Source organism: Eschrichtius robustus, chromosome 18, assembly GCF_028021215.1.
Source record: "Eschrichtius robustus isolate mEscRob2 chromosome 18, mEscRob2.pri, whole genome shotgun sequence".
NCBI lineage: Eukaryota > Metazoa > Chordata > Mammalia > Artiodactyla > Eschrichtiidae > Eschrichtius > Eschrichtius robustus.
The window spans coordinates 72,458,069-72,470,705 of NC_090841.1; the positions used below are offsets into that span (position 1 = coordinate 72,458,069).

Here is a 12,637-nt window from a genome sequence, read left to right on the forward strand (position 1 = left end):
CTTCCATAAACTTGCCCATGATGGCCAACGAGTCAGCCCTTGGGCAGGGATGGCCAGATGTACCTCTTCCTGTAGGTATTAATTGTCCATATACATTTATCAACATACAATGAATAGAGAAGAAGTTGCTACTCTTGGGAATATATATACACACACACACACACACACACACACACACACATATACATATGTGTGTGTGTGTGTGTGTGTGTGTGTATATATATAGGCAAAAGTATGGATGTCCTTTAATTAGAAAATAGAATACAGGAGCAAACTCAAAATAATTTCAGTTGAACAGAACACAATTCAACCAGAGTATAAACAGAAACGACAGGCTAAAGTAGCATCCTGTATTCACAACAAACTAAACAAAATAAAATATACGTGTAAGGTATAGCCTATTTTCTATATTTACATAGGAATAATTACATGATACCCTGTTGCCAGTTGTTCACTAGGTCACTGATATTACAGGGTGATAACATTTTACCTACAAAGAGACAAGCTGACACCTCAAACTAAGCCCCTGACAATCAGCTGGCATACAAACTAGCCCCTGGAGCAGAGGCCAGGTGTCATGTTAGCTGGTCATAGTGACAGGAGCTGAAAATCACGACCTAATCCATGGTTCAGAGTCCCCCTGGAACTCTTGAAGAAAATCATCAACAGCTGCCCTGAATAAAATTTTTGGAGGGCTTCCCTGGTGGCGCAGTGGTTAAGAATCCGCCTGCCAATGCAGGGGACGCGGGTTTGAGCCCTGGTCCGAGAAGATCCCACATGCTGCGGAGCAACAAAGCCCGTGCGCCACAACTACTGAGCCTGCGCTCTAGAGCCTGTGAGCCACAACTACTGAAGCCCACGTGCCACAACTACTGAAGCCTGCGCGCCTAGAGCCCGTGCTCCACAACAAGAGAAGCCACTGCAATGAGAAGCCCGAACACCACAACAAAGAGAAGACCCCACTCACTGCAACTAGAGAAAGCCCGAGCACAGCAACGAAGACCAAACGCAGCCAAAAAAGAAAAATTTTGGAAAGAGTACAATGAGTTAACATGACTCTCAAAGCCATGATCTACATTGATTGATGAATAACACAAACCTTGCTACTTTATGATTATCATTAATAACACAAATATTCATGGATGAGTTTTACATACTTCTAAAATTTAACCTACAAAGGCATTTCAGAGAGACCTCTGTGAAAAATAATTTTAAAATTCAGCCTTCCTAGCTACAGACCACGGAAGTCACTTAACTAGCTTTTGTGGCTATTTTAAATAGGCTCAACACTGTGCTCGTCCATATTTATGAAATACAGATGCAAAACAGAGCTTTATTGTCATTACCTTTTTAAAAATATCAGGTAGTTAAATTTTTTTTCACCTTAATGGATTTTTACGACTACAGAAAATAGTAACTTTTGTTTTTCTTTTAAAAAAGTTATTTTCTATACACATTCTGAAAAACATATCCTTTAGGGTCTAACAATATAAAACCTTTAAGAGTTAAAGTTATGCTAGCCATAATAAGGAATGTGACATTATTGTCTGTAGAAACGTTCTTTCAGTATTTCCCATGAGAGTGTTAATTATCAAGTGGTGTCTCTTGCAGGATACAATTTATTCAGAGTGCCCCATAACTTTAATTCACTGAAAGTTAAATTGTTTTCCAAGGGGAACAGGGTTTGTTAATGGCAGGTGCTTTTTATGACAAAGATGGTAGTCGCAGTGATTAATCTGATGAGATTAAACCAGCCAGAAGACAGGTTTAGCCCCCTCCCAAAGGAATTTATGAGACCTTCATTTCTTCGAGATGATGTTACCTCAGGTTTGAATTAAATACCATCCAAATAAATATTCTGCTCTTCCACACAGTTTTATTTCTCCAAATATCCTCCTATTAGTTCTCCGACTAATAAATGAGAGTCTCGGTGAGTCAGTCTCCAGGCCCTGCTTCAGAGGAAAGACGGATAAAAGGGTCTGTGTTCATACATTTGTGGTGCGGAAAATAAAATGGAATGCTCCAAGACTAATAAATATAAGATGTTGGTTGAATGTGCACCTTCTAGGACAAACAGATTAGACTTTGGCATGTCCTTTGTCTTTTTATTGAGACAGGCCAAGGCAGCTAAGCATATTATTTATTAATACTAGTTAAAACCGGTCTTAGAATCAACTGGGAGTGGGTATGGTAAAGGCTGACCCAGTAAGTCACTCAGTGGGGAGAGGAGCTGGCACCTGCTGACTAAGATATCAGGTCTCTGCCCAGAGCCTTACCTTATTAAGAGGACCACTGAAGACTGACCTTAATCTCGAGACAGGAAGGCCTCCAGCTTTGGAAATGCAGGTCCATAGGGTGATCAACCCTTCCTGATATTCAATTGATCCCCACTGCCATAATGTATGAAACACGGAGGACGCTGCTTGCCTTACCATCAGCAATTAGAAGTGTATTGTCTCTACTCGAAATTGACTAAGTTGAATATGAATGAGAATGAAGACCCTTGATGTAGAAGAAGTCGTTAGGTACGTCTCTGTCACTAAGTCTTTTTAAATCAAATGTTTGCATCTTAAGACTCCAAGGAAGTCAATAACACATCCCCTTTCTACAAGCCGTGCCAATAACTTCATAGGGAGGTGATTCTGTCTTCCACAGTGAGAGCCACTGCCTTCAGGTGATTGTGATGGTGGAGACTGGCTGGAACTTTTGCACCCTTCTTTATTCTTGGTTAAATAATTAATGTGCATACACATACTTACATGCATACACACTACATTCAAAGTTACTATTGTCTAATGCTTTTTGCTAGACTTCTCTAGACATTTCGAGAATACAATCTGCTCATGAAATATTGGAGTTCAAAATAATCCCATCATTCTCATGAGAACTGGTAGGACTAATGAAAGTTGAGATTGGTTACTACTTATCTGCTGTCATAAGGGACAAATATACTTTCAATCTGCAAATGGGAGACAGGGTGACTATGAATGCCATCTGTGGAAACAGACCTCTTGGGGTCAACCCTGACCCCACTCCTTCCTGGCTGTGAGTCCTTGGGAAAATTACTTAATCCCTGGGCTTCAGTTTCCTCATCTCTAAAATGGGTACAAAAATCACAGGATAATACGGTGGTTGGGAGAATTGAGTGAATCAATACACGTTACATATTTACAAGAGGACCTGGCATATAGTAAGCACTCAATATTTATTCTGAAAAGGTTTCCCATTATTTATAGTCAAAAATAACCCTGTATCAGTTATTTCAATTCTATCAACAATTCTGCAAACCAAAATTTAGTTAAATGATTAGTCAGTGAGAACAATGTTGTATGAACAGTTGGGCTCAGCCTCAGATGTACCAAAATGAACAGGATTCTTCCTGGAAGAATTTTATTAAAATTTTTGTGCTTAAAAATGCTAGTACAATGCAATATTTGCTGTGGTAAACTTACCTTCCTAGAGGGACTATAGGTGGGGTAAATGGTACTGTGAAGGACAAGATGTGGGCAATGCCATGGTACATTTGGAAAACTATCATTAGTCCATTACTGGGACGCTGTGAGGGCCGAAATGCAGAATGATGTGCTAGGTTAGAGAAATGTAATAAAGGGTCTTGTGCACTCTGATAAACAGGTTAGACTTCTTATTATAAGCAAGAGGTAGACATGCAGAGTTGTTGAATAAGCAAGGGAATGATGATGATATAGTCTGGTTAGTGTTTTATATTCTGTTGTCTTTGTGGAGGATGGTTTGAGAAGTTAGTAACACTTAATTATATACTGAGGTGTTGAAGCCCAATCTCCTACAAAATGGACTTGAAAACTGTTTGTAGGACATGTGTAGTTGTGTATTCATGTTAGTAATTAGTATTAATTTAATAATCAAGGGTGCATAAAATAAGGAGAGAAATACCACCAGAATTATGACACATCCTTAAATTGAGTTCTGAACTTCCTGGTAGCTGAGACAGAAAGAGAAAGGCTTTATGTAATACAAATTATTAAAGAGAGAAAATCTTTTCTTTTTCTTGGCACTGACTTCTACAAGGTATTTCCTTGCAAGGAAAAAGTGACTTTGACCAAATAAAGAAAACACACCACACATAACCCAAGCAAAAATGCTCTTGATAGTAACTGTACAATTAACAGAGTCATAGTTTTGTGTTTGAATCCTACAATATGCTTTAGAGGGATAGATGGAGTGAATAGTCCCATAGGTAGGATTGGAAAAAATTGTAACTGATGAGCTCCCCAGAGATCATGTTTGTGGCTGGAGCCACAAACTCAAATGCCTATACTGACCAGGCAGATATGAGAGTGAAGCAGGCTGGCGTCATCAGAGCACCTAGCCTCTATGATCAGGCCCCCCAAGATGGCTGTTGTCCTGCTCTCAGGACATTCCCCGCTGGACCAGGGCCTGCTTCACCTACACCCTACTCACCTGATTGACCTTCCTACATACTTGCCCCTGTCCCAGCTAGTGACTGTTCTAATCTTTAGATCAGAACATCTCCGCCCTGATAGCTTATCAAAGGGGCGGGGAGGGGCATGCCCCTCTGCTAGTTTCCCTGGTAACAGATGAGCCAACCGAATGTCAATTCCCCCTATAACTGGTAACCTCCTCCTCCCCCCCGGGGGGCAGAGACTGCTGCCCTTCCTGCCTGCCATCTGCCGAACACTGTGGGGTGTCGCTCCAGGATCTTGCTTCAGAGGTGTAAGACTCCCCCTGTCCAGTAAACCATTGATTTCTCTATCACTGACTCCGGGCTCCTTTCCTAGGTCTAGAAGCTGAGCAAGTACAGAGCTTGCAGGCCTGCAGGCTGCAGCCCAACACAGCACCACCCTTACTCGGGCTCAGAGCTGAGGGGATGGACAGAATGGCAGAAAGGATGACGGTTCTCATGGGAAAATAAAAACCTTAGATCTGCAAAAGTTCTTCCTGGTTTTTCAAAGGAAGTAAAAAAATCCAGATTTCTGGATAAAAATCTCCTTTGTATGGTGGCGGCTATTTCTTTGTTCTTGTTTTTGTTGTTCAATGTAGCACGGACCAAGGGTCTGAGATGGCCCCCTGAGCACCCAGTCTGAGACCTGCAATGGAGAGTGGCAAGAACAGTACTAAAGAAAGAAGGAACCCCAGGTGGCTTATCAACGCAGCCCTAACCTAACTGATGGTATTTATCTATTTGAGTCATACCACGACTGTGCCAGTGAAACATTCTAAAACTGGCAGTGATAATATGAGAAGACTTATTTAAATTTAAGCTCAAATATAAACCCCTTGAAACTGCCAAAATGAAATAGATAAGGAGTTTGATGTGTCTTTTTCTCTTCTTGCCCAGCCTATATTTAGAGCCAGCAACACCATCACAACAGAAATCAACTGCAGTTGAGTTCCAGCAGAAGCTTAAATATTAGTCTGTAACTTTGCCAAACGAAATCATCAAATAACAGAATAGAAAAACGCAACAATTAAACAAAAATTTCCTATCTCCTTTTATGTTGTGGTTGTTTTGAAATGAAAGGACCATCTGTGGTGTACTTATTATCTTAACAGTAGCGGCAGAATTCCTCTTCTGAGGGAAATGTCTTTGTTTAAGAAAATACTGTGATGGGCCATTTGCATGCACCGAGCAGGGCTTCTCTGTTCAGGATGAGAGGAGGGGGTGGAGGGAATAGAGGACCCATGTTCCATAATTGGTAACCAATAAATAAGCCATAAACCCAGATAATTCAGCATAATCATAGCCTAATAGCTAACAGTGACCTTGAGAATCTAAGCCAGTGGTCGGCAAACTACAATCCATGGCCAAATTCATGCTACAAAGTTCAGAGGAGAGTTGTTGAGATTGTATGACCTGTAAAAACTGTGGTATTTACTGTGTGGTCCTTTGCTAAAAAATTTTGCCAACTTTGATCTAAGATTGTTAATCTAGTTTCAAATATTCCCAAATTAAGCTTGGATTGCACTTACGTTCATGTATACAAATGCATACAGTGTGAATCAGCATTTTCATTCAGAGTTTCATCCCTGGAAAAGCCTTTACAGTGTGTTATGAGCCTGGGCTTCCTGTAAAAGTAGTTAGCTATGTAGTAGTCCACAAATTCCATTTAGTTACTACATCTCTTTTGTTTTTATCTACAACTACATGAAAATTATGTTTGGTTAATATCTACAGGTTTGCCTAGTACCAGCACCACCACTGTTTCGAAGGGAAAACATAAAAAGAAGCATTCCAGACAAATTTATAGCATTTATTAGAATACAAGGCAATTGCAAAACAGATTAAAAAGAGAGAATAGAGAAATGATCTTAGACATATTGTGGGAAATAGCACATAATAAATGCACAGTAAATAATAGCTATTAATATTCTATTAATCTCTATATTCTACAGTCATCAAAAACTCAGTCCCCTCCCATCAACAGCCTAATAATGGCCCTGACCCTGGACTTCTTATGAATATTTCTCCCCAGGCTTAAGTTGAGAGGAGGAGGGAGCCTCAGACTTCAAGTTCTCACTTGAAGAATAACAACAAATTACAAAGGTTTCTTGCAAATATCAAATAAGATAATAGGGGTGGTTCAAATCATTACAAAAAATAAATCGTAAATTATAAATTGAATTGTAAACTATAGCTATATTATAATCTATAAATGGAATCCAAAAGTACAACTCAAATATTAATTGTTATCATGAACAGGGTGGTAGTTATTTACTCTTAACAGGTTTCAGCTTAATTAGACACACCTTTAGATGGAAAGCTCAATGATCCATTTAACATGTCTGTATTCTCAGTTAGCTTTTTCTTCCCTTTCTACCTTTGGGAGATGTAGTCTACCAAGGTTTATCCTGAGGTCAGTAGAAATTTATACTAATCTCCTTCATCTTCTAAAATTTTAAAATTAATTATATCCTGGGACTTCCCTGGTAGTCCAGTGACTAAGACTCCATGCTCCCAATGCAGGGGGCCCAGGTTTGATCCCTGGTTGGGGAGCTAGATCCCACATGCATGCTGCAACTAAGAGTTCCCATGCTACAACTATGAGTCTGCGTGCCACAACTAAGATCCTGCGTGCCACAAGTGGGACCCAGCGCAGCCAAAGCAGACAAACAGACAAATAAACAAACAGGTAAGTAAATAAATAAATATTTTAAAAAATAAATAAAATTAATTATATCCTTTAATGATACTGTTCTGACACTACCCAGTTTTTTAAAAAAGAAATACAGAACACTCTTAAGATTACATATAAAGGGAAGAATATTCTGACCTTTTGGAAGATTTTATAGTCATGAATTTTGAAACAAAAAATAATTTGTAGTTAATGCTCAAAAGTAGAAAATTTAGTTGACTAATGCATTTTATTTATCTGAAATTCTACATAATCAAATATGTACAATATCAGGCTGTGACTAATGCCCACAGGGAGAAAAAAAGTATACTTTTTTACACGTGTAAGAGGCAGCTTTTATTTGATTATAGGACCCAGGGATTTTGAGTATATTCTCACCAACAAAATAGTCTCCACAAGTACTTGTATTTATAGGACCAGAAGCTGTTACTTAGTTTCTGGGGAAACAAAATTGTAAATGAAGGCTTTGTTTTGCCAGTAAAGACCTTATTTGGCATTTAGAGATGTTTGATATATATATATCTTTAGACATATTATTTCATTTACTAAATATTATATTTTAATTTATTATGTTATATTTAATATGTATTTTCTTTTTATGACATTATGCTTTTAAACAATTGTGGCAAGAACAACTTTTGTTATAATGATTCATATTAAGTAATTTAATTATTTTATTTATTTAATGTATATATATATATTTTTATATATATTATACATACATATATATAATCTTAAATATATCATTGCTACTTAAAGCGTGGTATTCAGGGATCAATAGCAACTTCCTCACCTGGGAACTTGTTAGAGATGCAGATTTCCAGACCCCATGGCTGACCCATAGAATCAAAATTTGCATTTTAACAAGACCCCAGGTGATTTGTATGCATATGAGAGCTTGGGAAGCATTGGTATATGTTCCTGTTACCATACAGAACAAATTAATATCAATATATGATCACGAAATTTTAGTAAATATCAAATAAATTGGCATTATTCATAAGCTTTCTACCATCTTAAGATTAGTATAAAATTTATTAAAGCAAGGAAATGGAAGCAAAAATATAAAGTACTTGCAGTATATCTTTAAATAAGAAGCTTTAAGATGATAATTAAAACATGTACCAACTAGTTCTATAATGTTAAATCTGTTTTCTCTAGAATATAGACATGTATAATTCCTAAAATAATAATGCTTGTAACATGAACAGATGGTATCAGTGCTATAAATATTAGCAAAAATATCACAAAATAAATATGTTTAAGAAAGTATTAATACAACCACATACCATTCTCACAATTTGTCAGTGCTTAACAGTGATGCCTCAAAATAATAATAATGATGATGATGGTAATAATAATAATGTTAATAACTACAGCTAACAGTCAAACTGTGCATACGTCTATACCAAGCACTGTTCTACACATTTACCTAATCAACTAATTATTCCACACTATAATCCTGTGAGATTGGTACTATTATTATCCCCATTTTAGAAACGAAGAAACTGAGCCCAGAGGGTTTAACTAACTTGCCCAAGTACATTTATTTTCATCAAGATGAATAATTTAACTATTCCTACTCACTTATCATTCAGTTGAAGAGATGCACTTTTTTAGATATGTGATCAGTTGCAAAAATGGCCTGAATTCTTCACCCTCCCTGGATCAAAGCTCTCATAGTATGTAATGTGACTTGTCTTCCCACTATGAGCTAAGGTGAAGAAGGCAGAGGCTTGACAAGCACTTGTACAGTGGGTTTGCCTTCTCAGCCTCATCCACTGCCCTGAGAGCACCCCTGGGCTAGCCTGCCGGAGAAGAGACACACGTGGAACACAGCCAAGCTGCCCAACCTAAACTAGTCTATTTCCAGACAGGTGATCAAGTCCTACCAAGATCTACAGAGCCACCTAGCCGATCTCCATATGACTCTAGGTGCACAAGCATTAATACACTTAACTGTTATAGGCCGCTTCAGCACTCATTGTTTGCTACATGGTATCATTAAGGAACTGATAACCGGTACAGATAATTAATTCAACTGAAATATTATTCAGTTAAAACTCAGAAAATATGTACCTTATACAGCTGCTCTTTATCTACATCTAACTACATATGAAAACAAACACAGATGGAAAACAGTAATGAATGACATACGCTGTCATCTTGGCAAAAGTGTCACATGTCTTAGGATATAATTGTTAAGGGGGAAAAAGTATATTATTAAAAGAGTTTAAAAAAACAAGAAACAAGAATACATAGGAGTACTCAAAATGAATCTCTTCTCCCCTTTACCCAAGCTGTACGTTCCTTTTCCCCCCATTGATCAATTAAAGAAACGCTGAACAAAACAGAAACTGAGTTGGCTACCCTCTGCTGTCAACCATCCCTCTAACTCACTGCAGTCTTACATTCCCTTACATTCGTGATTAAAAACTGAGCTCTTAGATCACATGTGTTCTGGTGTTTTGTCGTACATCAGCTCCTCAATAGAAGACTTCTCCAACACGTGTTGGGTCAATTGTACATAACTTTGCCTAAAAGAGAAACATAAAACTGATAGTGCTTTATGTGAAAGGAATCAGACTGGATGTATGTGATGAAACCCAGGAGAAGTGCTGCCATGACTTTTCAATAATCTTCTGAACAATCAGAGTGAATAATGTCATGATAATAGCAGATGCATACTGTAATATGCAAAGAGTTTCTTGGTCTGAGAAATACTCACAGGCTTCATCAGAGATTAGTAATGTCTCGAAGTCAGAGTGTTGGCATTACTTCATCCTTTATTTTAAGGATTTTTCGGATTCAGTTAGTGACGTGTAGTTTTGTTACAGCACACATATTACATAAAGCCAAATTTATATATATATATATATATATATATACTAACCATGATAATATCAGTAAGCATTTGAACATCTTAGAAATGAGGTTACCTCATTCAAAAGGTAAATAATAAAATCTATTGCACAGCCCACATCATAGTAATACCTAAAGCATGATCCACGAACTGGTACCTATCTACAAATTATTTATTTCTGGTCTGCAATGAAACAAGTACAAAACTGAGCAAAAACACTTATAAACTTCTATAGCAATTTAACAAAATATTTTTACTAACTGTTGAATATAAAAATAAAAACTCTGGACTTTTATTTTGTACTTAAAATATTTTCTAGTAACTTAATTTGATTATATTTTCTGAAAGTATATCTCTGCAAAAGATTGGAAAATTTTTAAAAATACTATCCTTCACCACAAATAGTCTAGGGAACACCGCTCTATTATATACAGGGTTGGATGTGACTAAATCTAATTAAAGGAGAACTAAAGTGAGAATTAGTAGCAATTATTATTTTTTTATTAATGTAAGTTAGTCACAATGTTAAATGCTTTACACGAATTATTACCTCATTTTATTCCTTTTAACAAAGTATGATGCTGAAGTTAAGTATCTTGGTGAGAATTTATATAGCTAGTAAGTGGTAGAGCAGGAATGGATCCTAGGCTGTCTGAGTTTTTGACCTCGGCTCGACCTCACTGGTTATACCTGGTCAACCTAGTATACATAATTCTAAAAGGGAATCAAAGACAGGAAATGTGCCTTGACAGCAGGCAGGGCAACCGCAAGGGAAGTAAAATAGTTCCAGAACAAAGTTTCTCCAATGAATGACCCTCAAGGAAGGAGTAGAAAAGATTATTAAAGCCACTGGATAAATTACTTAAAATTATCAGCCATCTTAGTGTTTATTTTATTTTCTATTTCGTTCCATTTCCCTAATGTCTCTTGAGTGTTGAGTTTGGATTAGGACTTGACTTGGTGTGATCTTCTACCTGGTCTAGGTCCCTCAAACATTTCATATACCAGAAATAGAAGAAAGAAATAAAGGGAGATAGCATTTAAGAAATGAGTGCATAATTAAGGGATTCTAAAGCTTTGGGGGAAAAAAACCAAAAAAACCTGTGTTCTTAGCATCAGGGTACTAACGGTGGTGGTGATGGTGGGAGTGGGGAATGGTGATGCAACAAAGATTTCCTGAGTGGAACAAATGCTGCAGAAAATATTCAGCTCTTTTATATTTAACTAGACCAAGATATTATCACATACAGTAGCAAACATTTTCAATTCATTGCACTAGAATTTTTTGTTAGCTAAAACAAGAGCAGAATTTGCTGTGCAAAAAAATTAAGTTTGTTAGTTTTTGTAGTTCGATCAATTCAATATTTTACCGTGTCCTACCCAAACTGAGTCTGGTTGCTTTATCTTCCTTTATCAACGTTTTCTTTCATCTCCTTGTAAGTTTTGGCCCGTGTTATCTTGAGAAACTGAATATAAAAATGCCAAATATTTAACTGTGACTTTCACTTTGCCAAATTCTATGAGTGAACATGGGCTTGTTTTCATCACTTTTTTTCTTCCGCCTAACTCTCTGAACTATGTTTTAAAACTATTCTTACAGCTCTGCATGCTTCTCTCCTTAGGCCTATTTCTACACGCATCTACAAGCTTTTTCTACTTTCTTTTCTTTAAGCTCCACTTTAAGTTAGACCTTTCCATAAAACTTTTTTTGTGTGTGTTTGCATTGTGGATTTTTCCTAATAAAAACGTACCCAGTCAAAACCACTTATTTGTATAAACAAAAACAAAACCAAACAGATAATCAAAACTATCCATTTATCCAACCTATAAAATGCAAGCTTCCATAGAAAAATGAAGGAAGTACAAGTAGGTTCTACCATATTCCTAAAATGCCATATTCATTGAATAATATTAATTTGTATTGAGCTTTATGATTTTCAAAGGCCATTCACATATATTTTGTTTGATTTAATAATGCTGTTAAAAATGCTTCAAGAAGAAGAATAGCATTATCCCATGTCATAGATGATGATTTTACATCTCTGAGTGCATAGGTCCACATAAGGAATGGATTAAGATGTTTTTATTTCTATCCATGTGATATTTTATGTACATATTACTGCTGAGCAAATAATTATTAATAATAACAATGTTGAAAATAGGAACCAAAGGTAAGAGGTTTAATTTTCCCCCCCAGAATATCAAATAAATCATCTTACTGGAATAAAAGAGGTCAGTATCTGATAAAGAATCACTAACACTAACAAAGAGAAAAAAAAGAAAAAGAATCATCATCAACACTGAAGGTGTGGAATACAGAGGAAGCCCACGTGGTGCTGAAATGACAACCTGAGGATTGCTTTCCTTTGATTTTGCTTTATTAGCTAGAAACACATCGGCCATGACTTCCCAGATTCTGGTTGCAAGTTGTTCGATAATTCCAAAGGTTAACACAAAAGGACAAACATGGAACACTGAAGAGAAAGGTCAGGAAAGTAAGAAAAGAGGCAATAGTAACACTTCCTGGGAAGAAGAGTGTCTGGGGAGAGGAAAATGTCAACCTATTGGCTAAATGACTCTACCCAGGTGAAGCTGTCACCATGAAGCTCAATTCTGCCATGGATTTAATTGTCTAATTACC

General features: G+C 36.9%; 1 protein-coding gene across 3 annotated transcripts in view; it reads right to left on the reverse strand.

Moving 5' to 3' along the window:
• Window positions 1–12,637, reverse strand: part of FGF14 (fibroblast growth factor 14) — a 623,657-nt gene that overhangs the window by 3,408 nt on the left and 607,612 nt on the right. The window lies entirely within an intron of this gene.